The 18,852-nt window shown below is 40.3% G+C and overlaps 1 protein-coding gene across 1 annotated transcript in view; it reads right to left on the reverse strand.

Annotated features, from left to right (window-relative positions):
• Positions 1-18,852, reverse strand: part of HK2 (hexokinase 2) — a 93,708-nt gene that overhangs the window by 47,994 nt on the left and 26,862 nt on the right. The window lies entirely within an intron of this gene.

The following is an 18,852-nucleotide window of genomic DNA, read 5'->3' on the forward strand; positions in this document are numbered from 1 at the left end:
ATACACAGCTTCGTGGCTACAGATTAGGATTTTTTTTTTCTTAAAGAAATCTGCTAGGGCTGAAGTCAGTAAGAAGAGCACACCACTTCTGGGAATCCTTATATCATGAGCCAACAATCTACGATACTGACACCATTAGCCCAAGTAATAAGAGAAACAGATACAGAGGAAACAACATGTCAAGAGGGAACCAACTAGACTCTTCTGGAACCTGGGGCTCGCAGGTGGCATGGCGTGGAGTGGGGAGGAGATGGAGGAACCAGTCAAATAAGAGATGGAGGTACAAGATTTTCCAATCCTTTTCCTGGGTGTCTGCCTCTCCAAATCATCTCCTCCGATCTAATTCTGCTTTCATATCTTTTCTGATGAGCCCATGGTTTCTCTTCCAAGTATGAAATAATAGAATTTGAGAGCTGGAGGGGACCTGTTAGAGCCAATTTAGAAGATGATGTCTAAGAACAGGGATTTAGAGTTTTGAACTATGGCTTAAATAAAATACAAGAGCAGTTAACAAAGGCTGGTAAAAATTTATTTGCCTAGAGTCTTGTAAATCTAATCAGAAAAGCTATAAACTAAAAAAGAAGGGGGAGGGAGAAAACTGCCTGGGCATATTAAGACCAAGCCAGATACCACTGAGAGCGGCAACATTACAGGAAGAAGAGTATAGGAAACAACCAGAGGTTCACAAGACACAAAATCCAAGAAAGAAGTCAGTAATAAATCCCTTGCCTTCAGATGTCTATACACAACTGTATAACAGAGGATGATTAGCCAGCAAGATGAATCAGATCCTGATTCAAAAAGGCAAATTTGGCCAAACAGGTATCACTGAGACATACGGGATGAGTCTTATGACTACAAGTGGAACCTAGTCTATAAATGTTTTCCTAATTCAAAAGGAATAAGACAGATGAAGAAAGAGGGGAAGAGAGGGACAAAAGAAAAAAATATGACTACTGCTTCCAGTGGGTGGAATGATGATGATGGACAATAGAGAAAAGGTAGATATGAGCTGACACACTCTTCCATTGCTTCTGTATTTTTGGTCAAGAGGAATGATCTTCGGAATGAAAAGGGGCAGAATAAAAATGACTAATTGCCATTCAAGACAAGTAAGGAGATATTAAAGGAGTATCTGGGTGCCTTTGATGAGTTTGAGTCACCTGGCGTAGATGAATTGTATTCTGAAAGAGCTAATGAAATGAAATTGCTGAATTCCTATCTTTGACCTTTAAAAGATTCTGGGGAAATGGAGGAGGTATTAGAGGAATAAAGAAAGGCAAATTGTCCTAATTTTCAAGAAGAAAGAAGGAAGAAGAAGGAGTCTCTACACCATAGGCCAGTGAGCTTGACTTCTACTGCTGAAAAAAATTCTACAATACTCAGTGCTAATGGAATGGTTAATGACAAGAAAAGAATCAAAGTAGCTTCATCTAAGAACAGCTTGTGCCAGACTAACTGTATTTCCTTTTTAGACAGATTTACAAACTACAATTGTGGGGGGCTTCTCTGTATAGTTTATATTTTATCAAAAAATTCGGTAGTCATGCTATTCTTGTGGAACAAGATGTAGAGATGTGCACTAGAAGACAAATTATTTGGACCTGGAATCAATTGCATGGGCAGACTCATTAGGGATTCAACATCCAGGTGGAAGATAATGGCAGACGCAGTATGCATAGCAAACATACAGGTGACACAAAGCTGGGAAACACTGCTAACATATTGGGGCAATAAAGTCAGGATCCAAAAAAATCTTGATGGCTTAGAATGGTGGTGTCAAACTCAGGAAGAAATGGGGCCACTAAACCTCACATAAGAGATCTCTGTGGCTGCATATTAACTTAGAAAAACCACATATTAATCTACTGTATTTTTATTTATTTTGTTAAATATTTCCCAATTAAATTAATCTGGTTCAGGTCACACTAAGGAGTGTTTCACACCTGGCCTAGAACACTGAGTCAAACACAGTGTTGTAGAGCCAACAAAAGTATGATATCCCAGCCAAGAAAGTTAATGTAAGCTTTGGCTTCAATGAGGGAAGCATAGCACCTAAGGTCTAGAGAGAGATTAGTCTACAGCACTGTGTTCAGTTCTGAGCACCCCATTTACTAAAAAGACTAGAGAGTACTGGGGTGAAGGACCTCAAGTTAATGCCACGAGGATGGGTTAAAGAACTGAGGACACTTAGCCTGCAAAGAGTTAATTCAGGAAGGACCAGACATCACTCTTCAAATATTTGAAGGCCTGTCATGTAGAAGAGGAAAATTATTTGCTCTGCTTGGCCCTTGAGGTAAAGATGAAGAAACCATCAAAAGCACAAACAGTTTATGGGATGATATAATTCAGGCTGGAAGCAAAATGAAGGATCTGTAGCTTTTTTAAAAGGTACATACAATAAAAAGGTGGAACTGAGATCAGTATTACAACAGGTGGCCACGTTTGAAATTTCAATCGTGAACACTACCATCTGGAAGGGATGGGCAAGGGTCAAGGGAGGAAAGTGAAAGGAAAACCTGAAGAAGACCTTTACAATTCAACTTTTCAGCTTAAAGCTGAAGTGCTGGGCACTTTGAGAGGTACAAGGGAGAATATTAAAAAAAAAAAAAAAAACAACAATGAATCTGTCCCTGATTAAGATGTGTTTGGGCAGTGCAATGACAGCACCAGCTCTATAATGGAAAGATAATTCTCAAAGTAGCTGCAAATAAGGAGATCAGTTAGGAGGCCCTTAAAATTTGCAAAGACAATGCAAAAATTATCTCTACTTTATTTGTTTTATATCAATATTTACAGTAACATCTTTATTCTTGCATCACCCTCATTAGTCAATTCTCCCTCAGCCAATTCTCTCTGCCACCCAGGAAGAAATAAAGAGATAAGAAAAAAATCTTTCAGCTAAATTAACAAATACATCAAGTCAGACAGTATATCTGTTCCATTTTCATAGTATCCCTCCCCCTCCAACTTGGCAAAGAAGGGAAGGAGGTACTTTCTCATCTCCCTTCTTGGGTTCAAACTTGGCGACCATAATTACGCTGCATTACAGCTGTCTTTTAAGTGAGGAAACTTAACGGTAAAGATCAGACATAATAAAAGACTGGGTCTAGATGGAGAGGACAAATCTAAGAGACCGGATTATACTGACAGAATTTGACAACTCATTCAATTCAATTCAACAAACATTAAACATCTACAATGTACAAGGCACTCTATTCTGCTTATATGAAGACAAAAAGAAAACAATCTCTTCCCTCAAAGCACCTGTGTTCTCAAAGTGGAAAAGAGATGCCACAAGTACACAAACTAAATCACGGTAAGTGAAATGGGAGGGAGAAGATTTTGTAGGAGAAGGCACCAGATCAGAGGCTTGAAGGGAGCTGAGGATTCTCAGGTAGAGATGAAGAAAGAACCAATTCCAGGCACGAGAGACAAATCTATGGAAATAATTTAACATAGGTTGGTCAAAAATTTGTCCAAGGTTTTAAATATGGTTGCATGGAAGAATGACTGGCAGAGCCATTTCAATTTCAAAGTTAGAAGAAAGGACAGGTTTTAAACCTTTTAAACCTCTTGAGTATGAAGTGTTGGTGGGACATACAAGTGAGGATGTCCAGCAGGCAGCTGGAAATCAAGGACTGTAGATACATACAAATGTGGGGGGGAGAAGGTGTCTGTTATCATCCAAGTGGTAACTGAAACCTCAAGAGTGGGTGAGATTACCAAGGAGAGAGCTCAGAGAGAGAAGAACACTGAGCACAGGGCCTTGAAGCAATGCTTACACACCTGAGTAGTGGAAGGACAAAGAAACAACCACCAGAGAAGTCCAGGAAGAGAGCTGTCAAGTTCCTGTGAAAAGCAAGGCAGAATCTCAAGGGAGGTGGTGGCCACTGCATCTGACAATTAGAAGTCACTGAAGATCTTTTGAGAGAAGTTTCAAGTAGAATTCTTCAGGAGTGTGCAGAAATTCAGAATGCAAGAGGTTGAAGAATGAGCAGATAATGAGGGAATTAAATCTGTATGTGTAAATGATCCTTTCTAGAGGCCTGAAAGGGTATTCGTTCTTTCTTGGAGTAAGATGCACTAGCACCACTATGGATATACCGATAAGCCTCACAGTAAACAGGTATGTGATTTGCCGGATATTAACCTGCTCAAGCTGAGATATCAACCCAATTTGATTTCCAAATCCAAGACACATTCTATTCCATCATGCTGCCTAGAGAAGATTTCATCCCTTCCTGCTATGTTGCTTTCTGTCTTGAAAAGAGGCAATTTACAGGAGTCACTGACTCTATTCCCTTTAAGAAGGCGAATAAGTGTTTAACAAGATCAGGAAACCAGGCAGAAAGGATGAATTTAGGCCAGAAGCACTAAAGCTCCCTTCCCCTCACACCTGGATTTGAGAAACTGAACTGTCCAAAGGAAATTCTTATATCACTGAGGGGAGAGTATCTACTCTATTTGCTACCATGATTTTCCTTTCTTCCGATTTTCAGTATCCACCTTATCAGAAACACAAGGTCAGAGAGATAAAGTAGTTTCAGTAGTGCAGTTTCCCTGTATTCCTGGGAGTTCACATGCCTAGCAAATATTCAAATGCCATTTTATGGCTCAAAGTATTGACACAATATGCAAGGTCAGTTGATACATCACATCAGTAATTCAAGCAATCCACAACCCAAACTAGGAAGAAACTATCCCTGATTAACTAATTCTGTGTTTAAGTATTCTTACAATGCTTAAAAATGCTAACAGGGATTTCTCTTTTTAAAAGAATTTTTTCTAAAAGGGTTCATTTTGCACCATTAAGCCCTTGCTGTTGTTGCTCAGTCATTTCTCAGTCAAGTCCAACTCTTCATGACCCCATTTGGGGTTTTCTTGGCAAAGATATTAGAGTGGTTTGCAATTTCCTTCTCCAGCTCATTTTACATTCAATGAAACTGAGGCAAACAGGGTTAAGTGACTTGCCCCAGAGTCCCATAGCTAGTAAGTGTCTGAGGCCAGATTTGAACTCAAGATGAGTCTTCCTGACTCCAGACCCAGCACTCTATCTACTGTACCACCTAGCTGCCCTAGGCCCTTACTAGTTAATTTTAAATAGACTGACAATGGGGTCTTAGAATGTTGAGAACCAAAGGTTCCTTTTTCAGAAGAATTTTCTAACAGAGTTCATTTTGCATCATCATCAGGCCCTTGCTAGTTAACTAAAAACAGACCACTGACATTAAACATAGAAGGGGCGTCAGAACAATGTTGTGAGCTAAAAAGATCTTAGGAGCCTTCCAGTCCCACGTCATCATTCTACAGGAGACTCAGAGAGAGACAGTGATTTGCCCAAGGTTGGAGTCAAAACCATAGTGATTTAGTAGAATGTCAGCTCCTTGAGGGCACAGACTGTTTCGGGTGTTTTTGTCTTTGTAATCCCATTGCCTAGCACAAAGGAGACATTTAATAAATGCTTGTTGAACTGAATGGAATTTCACTCTTCAACCTGCTGACTAAGTATTTTAAGGACACTCTCAAGATTTCTCCGAAGAACTTTTGTGAGACATGGAAGGCACTGGCACAGAACTGCCCAGCATGGAGTGCCCACATCAAAGAAGGCACTGTGCTCTACAAGCAAAGCAGAATTGTAGTAGCTAAAAAAAAAAAAAAATGAGATGCACAAATTTTAAGACATCTCCACTCCAAATTTCATACAGACTATTTGTGCCCAATCTGTGGTAGAAGAAGCTTCAAAGCTCATATTGGTTTGATCAGCCACAGTTAGACACACTGTATATCCTGACCCCAACACAGTGATGTCATTTCGGTCCTCTTCCAGAAAAAGGACAACCACCAGTCAAGTATTTCTAGTCTTACAGACTAAGTTCTTAGACTATGGCTCTCTAGTGAGGCCTTAAAATGAGGGTGGATTATAGATATTCCCTAAGGTGTTACAAAAATTACTACGCCTTGCTTTACCCCAAAAGGAGATGGTTGGTCTTGCCTCACCCAATGGTTCCAAAATCACTTTTGAGGCCATTCGGAGGTTTCCGACTGCCTCAAGGGAAAGAAGTGTAGGTGTGGGAAAATCCCTCAGGAACTTTGTCAGTATAGAGAGAAGACCCAAGAGATAATAGTTTGGAGTTGGGAGTAGGGCAGCAATGGAACCAGTCTACAAAGAAAGAGAGAACGGCATAGTTCTGTCTTAGCCAGTGTTTGCAGGGCCTCAGTCTCTTCCATTTGAAAAATGAGAACAATAATTACTGTTCCATTTTTCCCTCCTAAAGATGTTCTAAAGAGATATGGCAGCTCTGAATTCATCATGAAACATATGGTATTTATTGCAGGACTCAATCTAGTCGTTACATATTATTATCACTCAGCTACTAGCCAAATATTGAACCTTATATAATACTTTATGATATAAGAGAAATACCTCAGATACAAAAAAGGTATCATCCAGGACAATCTCTTCTAAGTAAACAATCTTTAAGGTGCCTAGCCAGCCACTCTATTCATCATAATAACCAGCTTCATCTTGAGGCACTACAGGTCACACAAGGTTCCAACTCCTCTGTGAGAGTAATAGATTGAAAGAAGGTACTGTGTTACCATAGAATAGAAAGACCCGGGTTTAAATCCCAGCTTGGCAATTTACTACCTGTGTTTTGGAGAACATCTTTTACCCTCTCCTGCCCTCAATTTCCTGATCTGTAGCATGAGGGATTTGGAATCCAAATCCTCTTAATAAAAGGATTTGTTCTGTGAAGTTTGGATTCAGTCAAAGGGCTGCACTTGAGGATCCAGAGGGCCAGATGTGGCCTCGAGGCTGCAGGTTTGTCACCCCTGGATTAGATGCTCTAAGGTCACTTCTAGCTCTTACAGGATCTTAGATGTTTCTATTGAGTGACTTCACAATATTAAGTATCTCTTCCATTTAACTTGCCGTATTAAACAGCAAAATACGGCCAACTCCTGTGGCTTCAGAGATGGGTGCTAACGTCCCCCACCAATGCCTCACTGTGGTGTGGAAGTGACTTCCCAGGTTCTAACAGGTTCAATTAGAAGCTAGAAAAAGCTTCCCATAGGTGCTTACATAGACAAAATGGGCTAAGTTCATAGAGGCCCATCACCAGAAGATAACAGCATCCGGGGATGAACTTTCTTTGTCCACAGAAGTTTACAATAAGACATGGAGAGGTTATGATCTAAAAATGAGAAAAGCTTCCATAACAAAATCAATCATACTGTCAAATATGGTACAGTGGGATCATTTTATTCATACTGACTCCTATTCTAACTACTGATATGATCTTAGCAACAGTAATATATTTGATGAGCTAACACTCCTTGGCCCAGATAAAGACACTTCCCAATTAGATATTTTATTGTTTCACTTGCCACTATATCATCTATATTATACATAGGGCTGCCAACTGAAAAAAAAAAAAAGAAAGAAAAGAAATACAAGCTTGTCCTAAAAGTCTATTACATAGGGTTATCTTTGGGATAACCTTGAATAGTAAAATATACAACACTACTACATTATCTAAATATTATCTCTTCCTTGTTGGGTTATCATTATAACCATTAATTGTCATTCTGATTGATATAATACAGGATATAGCAGCTTTTACTGTATTTGGTCTATTGACCAGAATGCGTTCATCTCTTATTATAGGTTCTTTCTTAATATAAGTGGCTATTTGTCAATTCATTCCTAGGTTGACGATTATGTTATACATTAGGGCTAACTAAGGTTATTACCTTAGCAACAGTATTGAGTTTGTTGGCATAATTAAAAGGTAGCAGCCAAGATAGGTCCATTCTTCAATTACCTATTTTATTGCTTCCCTAACCATAACAGACTATATGTACCTAGTATTAATCTAGCTTTCCTTTATCGTATACTACTTGCACTGAACTATCCTGTTTGGTTCTGAGTTTTATTTGTCTAAGCCTTGTTTTCCCAGTGACCAGATGGAATGACACCTATGCAATCTTGGCTGAGGGGGAAGGTAGGCTACCATGAAGCTACTTTTGTTTCCAAGACTGAACTAGCTACTGGATCACTGGTAAATGTCCACCTTGGCCATTATGGTGGTGCTTCTCATGTTTGAATGATACAAAACTGGTATTAATTCAGTGACCTACTTCCATAGAGAAAAATCAGCTTTGCTTCAGTAACTCTGATTATCTTCAATAAGAAACTATATTTTTAATCTTATGAAGATTTTTCTAAAGTGAACTCAAAGCAGGGCGTTCTGAACTTGGCATCCGTGTCCATGGATGGGTTTCAGGGGTCTGTGAACTTGGATAGAAAAAAATTACACAAAGGCAACAAAATACAGTAGTATTTGGCTCCCCCAGAGTACCAAAGGGGTCCAGGACACAAAAAAAGCTAAGAACCTTTGGCCTAGAGAGCTTCATCCTCCACTCAAGACTTACTTAGATGCCTAATAGAAATGAGGGGGGTTCTCAAAGGCTACACCAGTGGAACAAAAAGCTCTGCAAGCTATAAAGATTTTGAGCACAGGCACCAAACATACTGTCTATTGTTCAAACACCAGTCAAGCTAAGTCCTGAAATGATCATCATGGGGCAAGTTATTTTGGCCACAGCAAATCAGAAAGCCTTGACAGAAGCATGGAGGAGTGATGGTGGTGGTGATGATGGTGATGATGATGATGATGATGATGGTGGTGGTGGTGGTGATCATGGTGGTGGTGACGACACCAGGCATTTATAAAGTGCCTTATATATACATATATATATATATATATATCCTCTCATTTGATCTTTCACAGCAAACCTGTGAAGCAAGTGATATGGATATTATCATTCCTATTTTATGTAAAAGGAAGCTGAGCCAAGGCTCAAATGACCCATTCAGAGTCATACAGATAGTTAAATGTCTAAGGTAGGAGGACCCAGTTCTTCCTTATTCCAAGTCCAGAGCTCTATCTATTACACCATGCTGATCTGCATTGGTGGTGGGGAATATCCACACAAATGAAAATGCAGATCTTGGAAATTACTGACTCCAAATCATCTAGGTAGCACAATGGCTACTGTTTTACTTAACAGATTCATTTCCCTAAAAGAACCATAATAGGGGGTAGCTAGGTAGTGCAGTAGATAGAGCACTGGCACTGGAGTCAGGAGGACCTGAGTTCAAAGCTGGCCTCAGACACATAACATTTACTAGCTGTGTGACCCCTGGGCAAGTCACTTAACCCCATTGTCTAGCAAAGACAAAAACAAAAACAAAACAAAACTGTAATAGACAAATTCCCTGAAGTATCTTCCATTTATCAAACCTTCATTTTACCTTAATTTTTATTCATTACTCTAAGTGAACATGCAGTACACGCCAATAATTAGCTAGGCCTTTTAGAATTCACAGTTGGGAAGCAGCTCTTGCCTGAGGGACTCCAGTGTATCTGGTGAATCTTAATGAACATTTACAGATCTCAAGTAAAAATGATCTTACCTGGTAGTGATGGGGTTGGGATCTGGGCCCCAAAAATGAAAAACTCTGGACTTTCCCATAGGGCCAAATCTCTGGTGTTCCCCTGAGGCTATAATCCCATCAACTGGCCTTTCATTGTGGACCTCCCTATGGCCCCAGGAATTCTATTACCTCATAGACTACTTGGCCACTCCTAGATCCCTCCCACAGGCTTTCTGTATATAAGGTCCATCTTGTCTCCATTAAGATGCTTAGATTCTTAGAATCTAGCCACAGTTTAGATCCTTAAACTCTAGCCGCTGCTGAGATTCTTATAATCTAGCCACTGCTCAGATTCCTAAAATCTAGCCACTGTTTAGATTCTTATAATCCAGCCACTGCTTACCCGTGTTCAGACTCCTTAAGAGTCTGCCCAATATGACGGATGTTCTAATAAACCTTGTCTTTGGCTGAAAGAAGGTTTGGGTCGAATTCTTTCGGGAAGGACCCACGTGTTGTGATTTTGGGGTCTAAGCACCCCAGGACCCCTAAACCACATCAGTAGGACACCTCCAATTTGAGCTCCCAACTCCCTAAACCAGAGCCATTTCCAAGTCTTTACCAACATTAGCTGTGAGTCTGCCCAAGCTACTTCAAAAGGTCTAGTCTATTCTACACTCACCTTTCTCAAACTTCCATGCTATTACAGGCCCTACCCAACCTATACTAAGTGCCTACTGTGTGCACAGCTCTGGGCTGGTTGCCATACAAAGTTTAGATTAGACCAGACTGGGTCCTTGCTTATTGTCTACAAGGGAATGCAGGCATGCACATACAATATTAAATAGGGGGTTCACTGGAGAGGTCTAAAACCAAGGATTATCTGAAGTACTAAGATGAAGATCTTCATGGATTGGGGTAAGGAGAAAAACTAAGGCCCAGGGAAAGCTTCAAAGAGAAAGAGGCATTTGAGTTGGGCTTCACTTTTAAAGACCAGGAAGTAATTGAACAAGTCAGACGGAAGAGGAAGAAGGAAATTAAAGGAACAAGGAACAATGTGAGCAAAGGCTTGGAGGCAAGAGAACTAAGTGTGAATCTGCCTGAGGGGAAGGGCTGAGTACAACAGTTTGCCTGGCACACAGAGCAATAAAAGTATATTTAGTTTGACTTCCCTCCAGAGATTTCTGCTATCAACCGGTCCTTCCCGTGACACCTATCACTGAGAGAGCTTAAGTCCTTCCCACATTAGGTGTGCTTCATTTTTATTAACAAAGAAGAGAGGGGGACTTAAAAATGAGAAGGCTCCAAGTAAGCTCACTTCTTATTTGTCTGGAAAAACAGCTGACTCAGCTGTTCGAAGGTACAAATGGCAGCAGCACCTATGAATGCTGGCTGCAGATTCAAGTCATTGAACAATCTAAATTTGGACATATGTGCCATGTAGAAAAACCTTTATTAGGGGAAAAAAAACCCAGAAGAAAAGAACACTTCTCTGGACTTCTCTTAGTCTTCAGTCCCACTAGTGGATTTGGAGCTATCCCCCACGCTTAGAGTTTTCTTCTTCCTCCTTACCATCTCCTGGCTTACTTTAAGTCTTAGTTACAAACCCTGCCTTTGCCAATCCCCATTAATGCTGGTACCTTCCTCCTAAATTGACTTCCAATTTATTCTGTCTACATCTTTTCTGTTCATACTTGTTTTCATGAGGTCCTGCCCCCATAGTCTGTGAGCTCAAGAATAGTGACCACATTTTTGTCTTTCTTTGTAACCCCAGGGCTTAGCACAGCACCTGGCACATAGCAGGCATTTAATAAATGTTTGTTGCCTTTTGGGTACAGAAGGGCCCTTCAGAGCCTTTACTCTCTAAGTTTAACCTTTAAGCCAAACTGGCCTCCACATCACCGCGAAGGGATAACAGGGTGTACTGGCATGTCACATCCGTTCGGGGGGCCGTGTTGTGGGGGGGGGGGGGGGGGGGGGGGAAGAGGAGGGAGAAAGGTCCTGGGCATCTGAAAGGACAGAATTAAGGGGGATCTGGGGTACCTTCACCATCATCACATACCAAGAGTGGCCATTAAAAAACCAATAATGTGTTCCAATTTCTGGAATAAACTATTTTGAAGCTATGTTCAAATTCACCTGATTTGTCGATCTTCTCTTCCTTTTTGTATTTTACAAAAGTACATTTCTATAAAATAAAGGATATTCATCCTTATTTTTCTCTTACTGCAAAGCCAGAGTGGATGCGCAGCTCTAATAATCAGGGGTAGTGACCAACTTAAACTAGCCCTCATCCCAAGCATTTGCATAATCAGGAAACCGAGGTCCAAAGAGGTTAAGTGACTGGCCCAGGAGTAGTAAGTGTAAACCTTGGTTGGACCTCTTGACTCCAAATCCAGTAATCTTTCTACTACACTATCATCCGTTCCAAGTCATACCAGAGCAAGAATCCCTCCTACAACAGCCTTCTTGAGCTTTCTGTCATCACACACATCCACGTTTGCCTTTCTCCTAAGGCTGTCCATTTTCAGTGGGAGACCTCTAATTGCTGGAATTTTTTTTTTCCTAAAAGAATGACTAAAATGTCCTTAATCTTTGGCCCAGAGATTCCCTTAGTAAGAAGTAAATGACAAAAATGAACACAAAAATATTTATCACAGCAAACAACTGGAAAAAATAGGTTAAAAAAAAATCAACTGAGGAATAAATGGCTCAACAAATTGTGGTGCATGAATTACTGTGGCATGAAAAATGGGGGAAATGAAGACTAATATGAACCGATGTGCCACCAGGAAGACTACAACAATGTAAATGGGAAGAATAAATACCTCAACAAAACAAAGGAAACTTAATGCTATGAAAGTTAAAATGACCAAAGAAAAGATACGAAAAGGGAACCCCACAGGCTTCTCTCCAGAGGTGGGGGCTTTGGGAATGGCATACTGCATACAATGTCAACTTTTTTCAGTATCTTGGTCAGTTTTGCTGAACTTTTTTTTTCTTTCTTCTTTTTCCCCCTTTATTATAAGGGCTGACTGAGAAGGGAAGAGATATATTGGGAAATGTAGGTGACGTAAAAACAAGACTGCCATTCAAAGTTAATAAAAAAAGATTCCATTCTTCCAACTGAAATCCAGCTAATATGGTTTCTAGTTCCTTCACTATCCTGGTTACCCTCCCCTAAACACTCTCCAACCTAGCAATTTCCTTTCTAAAACATGGGACCCAAATAAACTGACCAGACTGTCAGGAAGTCCCACAAAACGTCTATATGACCACCACTGGAGCTCAGAGAGGTACAGAACTGAAGCTTTTTTTGTAGAGGGAAGTGGTGCACGGGAAGTGAGATTAGTCTTTATATATTCTAAATCTAACCTTAGGGGATGAGATAGTTAGACTCCAAGGAAAAACTTTCCAATCAATAATTTCAACTGTTCTGAAACATAACAGGCTGAAATAATGAGCTCCCCCATGCCCTGCACAAGAGCCCTGTGAACTGAATGAACTAGATTTTCTACAGATAGTGGCCCCGCCACAAATACCACCTCCACCCTCTAGTTTAAGGAAGGACTTTCCTAGATTTCCACAGTTGGCATAGTCCCTACACATGCAAAGCAAGGCTACGGACTGATAGTTTAGTATTATTTGATATTTGTTGTTCCTTTCAGGCCAACACCCCAAGCAATAGAGGGTGGAGCCCAGGCTGGCCCTACCATCTAATCTTTCAGATGCAAATTTCAGTGAGGTTAAGACTACTTCTTATAAGACCTATCTCAAGGGCCTGATATCTGGTAAAAATGAAGTCATTTTCAAAGTACTGCACCACTCCCAGCAAACTAGGAAAGATGACAAAATACAAAAATGATCAGTGGTGAAAGGCTGCAGAAAAAGCACAGTAATCTGCCACTGGCGGTGTTCTGAATTCACTTTAACCACTCTGGAAAAACAATCTGCTTTATGCTTTAAAAAAAAAAAAAAGACAGCTCTACTTGTCAAAGTATTCGGATCCTTTGGCCTAGAGATCCTACTGGGAAGCATAGGAGGTCAGAGACCAGAAAGGCCAAAATACACTAAAACATTTACAGCAGCACTTTTTGGGGTAACAAAAAGATGGGAACAAAGTAAGATGCCCAATGATTTAGGAAACAGTTAAACAAATTGTGGCAAATGAATAGAATAATTAAAATAGATTCTTAGATACTAGTAGAATATTAATTTTAACAATTTTAGATTAACATTAATAGAAAATAACTGTTATTGTGCCTTTGAACAATGTGAAGAATAGGCATGAGAAGACTTATAGAACCAGGAAAACACAGTGATTACAACATAAACAGCTAGGGGCAGCTAGGTGGGGCAGTGGATAGAGTGCCAGGCCTGGAGTCAGGAAGACCTGAGTTCAAATCTAACCTCAGAGAAGTATTAGCTGTGTGACCCAAAGTCATTTAACCTGTTTATCTCAGTTCCCTCATCTGTAAAATGAGCTGGAGAAAGAAATGGCAAAGCACTCTGATGAAGTTTAGGGGTGCTGAGACCCCAAAATCACAACACGATGGTCCTGCCCGAAAGAATTCGACCCAAGTCTTCTTTCAGCCAAAGACAAGGTTTATAAGAACAACTGTCATATTGGTCAGACTCTTAAGGAGTCTGAACATTAGTGAGCTATTGGCTAGATTATAAGAATCTGAGCAGTGGCTAGATTTTAAGAATCTGAGCACCTTAATGGAGACAAGTTGGACCTTACATACAGAAAGACTGTGTGAGGGATCTAAGAGTGGCCAAGTAGTTTGGGGTGATTGGAGGAGGGGTCTAAGGAGGATCTGAATGGCAGTGGCCAGTAAACTGAGGTGAACAGAACTCCTGAAACCCGGACAATGGTGTGGGAAATGGCCGGGGACCACAGGGAGAGCTAGACTAGGTTAAGAGTAACAGAATTGGTAGACTGGGTGTAGCCACAATGAAAGGCTAATTGATGGAATTATGGCCTCAGGGGAACGCCAGAGACCTCCTTGATCAAGGGGGAGAATTCAAGGACAATCCAAGGGTTTTCTAGGGCCATAGACAAATGGGGCTCAAATTGGGACAAAGGTCTCAGTTTGGGCCCATACCTCATCAACTCCAGTACCTCTACCCAAAAAACCCCAAATGGGATCACGAAGAAGATCTGGACATGACAAACAGAAAGAACAATGACAAAATTAAAAGACTCAAATCAAAAAAACTACTTGCTCTGTTAATTATAATAATGAACAAGAATAGCCCACTCCTGAGGCAAGTTAAGAAAAATCATCTCCCTCTCCTTGCTTTTGCAGAAGTATGGGACCTATAGTCTAGATTATTTCATATATTGTCAGGCACTGTTGATGTGTTGGTTTTGATGAATGTTTTTTCTTTCTCTTTTTTGCTGCAAGGGATCACTAGTTGAAAAGAAAGGAAATATTCAGAAACGAAGGTGACACAAAAACAAAATGAATCTAAAAGATTTTTTAAAAGAAAGTCTGGCACAAGCAAATTTTACTTCTGGAAGCTAAGAAGGAACACGATGGGCAGAATGCTGGAGTTGGATTCAAATCCTGTCTCTGATACTTACTAGCTAGGCTAATATGGGCAAGTCATTTAATCTCTCTCAGCTTTCATTTCCTCATCTGTAAAATGAACTGGACTAGATGACACTAAGATTCTTTCCATCTCTAAATTTCATGGTCATCAATATCTGCAACTTTAGACAGAATTTTCCCTCTGATCTTGAGGCAGTTTAGGGGTTCAGGGGTCCTCGGACACCAAAATCACAAAACGTGGGTCCTGCCTGAAAGAATTCGACCCCCCCCCCCAAAAAAAAAGAATTCGACCCAAGTCTTCTTTTAGCCAAAGACAAGATTTATTAGAACATCCATCATATTGGGCAGACTCTTAAGGAGTCTGAACATTAGTAAGTTATTGGCTAGATTTTAGGAATCTGAGCATCTTAATGGAGCCAAGATGGACCTTATATACAGAAACACTGTGGGAGGGATCTAGGAGTGAATCTGAATGGGAGTGGCCAGTAAGCTGGGGTGAACAGAACTCTTGAGACCTGGACAATGGATTAAGTGTGGGAAATGGCCAGGGGCCATAGGGAGGTAAGACAAAGGAGTGAAGATTGGGTGTAGCCACAATGAAAGGCCAGTTGATGGGATTATAGCCTCACCAGAGATTTGGATACCTGGGAAAGTGCAGAGTTTTTCCTTTCTGGGGTCTAGATCCCATCCTCATCAATCTCACCTTCCTGTGAAACCCAGCAAAATCTCTCCATTTGGATGATTTCCACCAGAAATGCCACATTTATTATGTTATCATCTGCCTCCTCCTCTTCCCTCACTTCTTTCATACTTTTGCCAAATCCCACATCTCTCTCGTCCATCTCTTTCTCTCTACTCACCATTGCCATTGCCACCCAAGTTCAGGCCATCATCCTCTACAATGCTTAGCTGGTCTCCTTGATTCCAGTCTCTCCCTTCTCTAATCAATCCTCTAAAAAAATCAAACAGTCTGACCACATCACTCCACTGCTCAAAAATGTTTGGTGTTAGTAATAGCAACATTGTGCAATGATTAATTTTGATAGACTTAGATCTTCTCAGCAATGCAAGAATCTGGGACAACTCCAAAAGACTCATGATGGAAAATGCTATCTACATCCAGAGAAAGAACTATGGAGTCTGAATGCAGATTGAAGCACATTATTTACTATCTTTTTTTGTTGTTTCTTCTTTCTTGTGGTTTCTCCCATAGATTCTAATTCTTCTTTGCAAAGTGACTAATGTGAAAATGTTTAATATGAATGTATATGTACACAACCTGTATCAGATTGCATACCATCTTGGGGAGGGGCCAGGGGAGGGAAAGGGAGAAAATTCAGAACTCAAAATCTTATGGAAGTGAATGTTGAAAACTGAAAATTAATTATTTTTTTAAAAAATCGTTGGCGTTTCCCAATGCTTTCTTTTTTTCCTCCCCCAATGCTTTCTTCATCTGGAATTATGAAGCTCCAGAATGTGGCTCCTGCTTAATTTTCCAGCCCTATTTAATAATATTTCTCCTTTCACTCTCTGTGTTCTAGCTAAGGACTCGATTTTATCCTGCCCACTTAACCTCTCTTCTAAGTCTCAGTTCCGTAAAATGAAGAGATTTCGCTAGATGAACTCTAAGGTTCATTCCAGTTCTCAAGCTATGATTTTATGATTTATCTTCCCACTTTTCTACATTTGAACAATTCATCCCTCATGCCTAAAATACTCTGCTCATTTGCCTATTGAAATTCTTCTTTTCCTTCAAGATCCAGGTTAGGTGCCACCTTTTCCATGAAGTGTTTCTGCAACAATCCACCCGATACTGACTTCTCTCTCCCTCCTGAAATGACCTTAGAGTGCTCTTGATGTCTCCTTTGACCCTAGATGGTACAGCAGACAGAATACACGATGTGGAAGTCAGGAAGAAACAATTTCAAACCCTCCCTCAGATGTTTGCTAGCCATGTGACCCTGCCAAGTTATTTAACTTCTCTCTGCCTCAGTTTCCTTATTTATAGAACAAGGATAAGAAGAGTATCTTACAAGGTAGCTGAGAGGATCAAATGAGATAACATATATTCACTTTGCAAACCTTAATAATAGCTATTATTATAATTACTCTTATTCTTGTGTATATAACTCCATTAGAGTACAAACTTTTGAGAGCAGAAACTGTCATTTTTCAACTATCTTCACATCTATAGTTTTGAGTATAATGTCTTAAAACCACTATTTTCAGAGGCATAAGGCCTAAAGAAAGCAGCAAAAATACTCCAAACCCATGCAAATGTTATCTCACTGTAAGGAGATACAATTATTTGCCAATACATAATAAAATAATCAGTTCCCCTTCTACAGGAGTCTGAGTCACACAGCTGTGCTCCAGGGCACAGTCAGACTAGAAGTACTAGGAGTCTCCTAGAGTCTCCTTTCCTGATATTGTCCTACAAATGGGTGATGTAAACCCAGCAGCCAAGAGCAAATAACACTCCCTCGGAAAAACCCCACTCCATTTAAAAGACACAAATCAGAAATGATAAAGAGGAAATTTGGATGCCACCTGTTCATATGCTTTTCTGAAGAGCAGGAAGTAAGACAGAAAAGCCTTGAAATTTCTGCATGAGAAGGCTATGGGAGTCAGCCTTCAAAAGAGAAGACAAAAATGTGTGGTCTGTTTGTGGGTAGGGAGAGGTAGGGGAAGAGAGGACAGGCTCAAGCCAAATTACTCTGCTGACGCCCAAGGCCCTGATGCCAACTCCGAGTTTGTGGGCACAGGGGGCATCAGAGAGAGCAGAGACAGTTAGCAGAGAGAGTGAGACAGCTAGGGATAAAGTGTATAAAGTGCTTTGCAAACCTAAAAGAGATATATAAATGCTAGCTGAGACAGAGAGGCACAGGAAGAGACAAGAAAGACAGACAGAGAACATGAGATAAGTAGATAAATGATCAAGGCAGTACAGGACACTGGAAAGAACAATGAAGTTGGAGTAATTATTTGATATTATTTAAGTAGTACATTAAAGTTGAAAAATACTTTCCATTTCATTTCTCCTAACAACTCAGTGGGGTTAGGTGTTAGCATTATTCCCATTTTACATTTGGGAAAATTGTGCAGAAAGACATTAAATGATTTGCTCAGATCGTATAGTTAGGCAGGAGTAGAAAATCTAGGACTTCTGACTCACCCCCCCCCCCCCAAAAAAAAAAAATCACATACTCTACCCACCATGCTACACTGCCTCCCATAGGTTTGAATTACATGCTGCTTACTAGCTCTATAACTTTGAAAAAATTCACTAAACTTCTATGAGGTTAAGTTTCTTCATTTATAATTTTTTTTGAGGGCTGAGGGAGAACAGGGTTTACAAAGAAGATGAAGAACTAAGGTTCCTTCCAGCTTTAACCTTCATGATTTTATAAGTGTTAAATATTGCAAGTGGGTCAGGTCAAGCCTGTTCCCAAGACTCTCACAAAATCCTTATTTGGTCATGTTGTTGTACAAAGTACAGAATCCCATCTTTAAAAGCACATTATCAGACATTAGAGGCTAAAATAAACAGTGCAGGGTTAAGGAATGCTTGGTAGAAATATACCTTCAAATAAAAAAAGTACACCAAAGTTTCCTGGACTATTTCTCCCAAGGGTCAGAGCCCAGAAACGGCTTTCCTTAAGTCAACAAGATAGAAGGTTGAGAGCCGAAAGGCACTGTAGAGGTCATGTCCTAAAGTACTGTTTTATGGATGGCCCCCAAGACAGAATCATCGCTTTTTGAGTTGGAAGCCAGGCCAACTTTCTGGTTTTAAAGGTGGAAACTGAAACCTGGAGGTTTAAATTGACTTGTCCAAGGTCATACAGCTAACAA

This window comes from Vombatus ursinus, unplaced genomic scaffold (assembly GCF_900497805.2).
Source record: "Vombatus ursinus unplaced genomic scaffold, bare-nosed wombat genome assembly UNPS02014778.1, whole genome shotgun sequence".
Lineage (NCBI taxonomy): Eukaryota > Metazoa > Chordata > Mammalia > Diprotodontia > Vombatidae > Vombatus > Vombatus ursinus.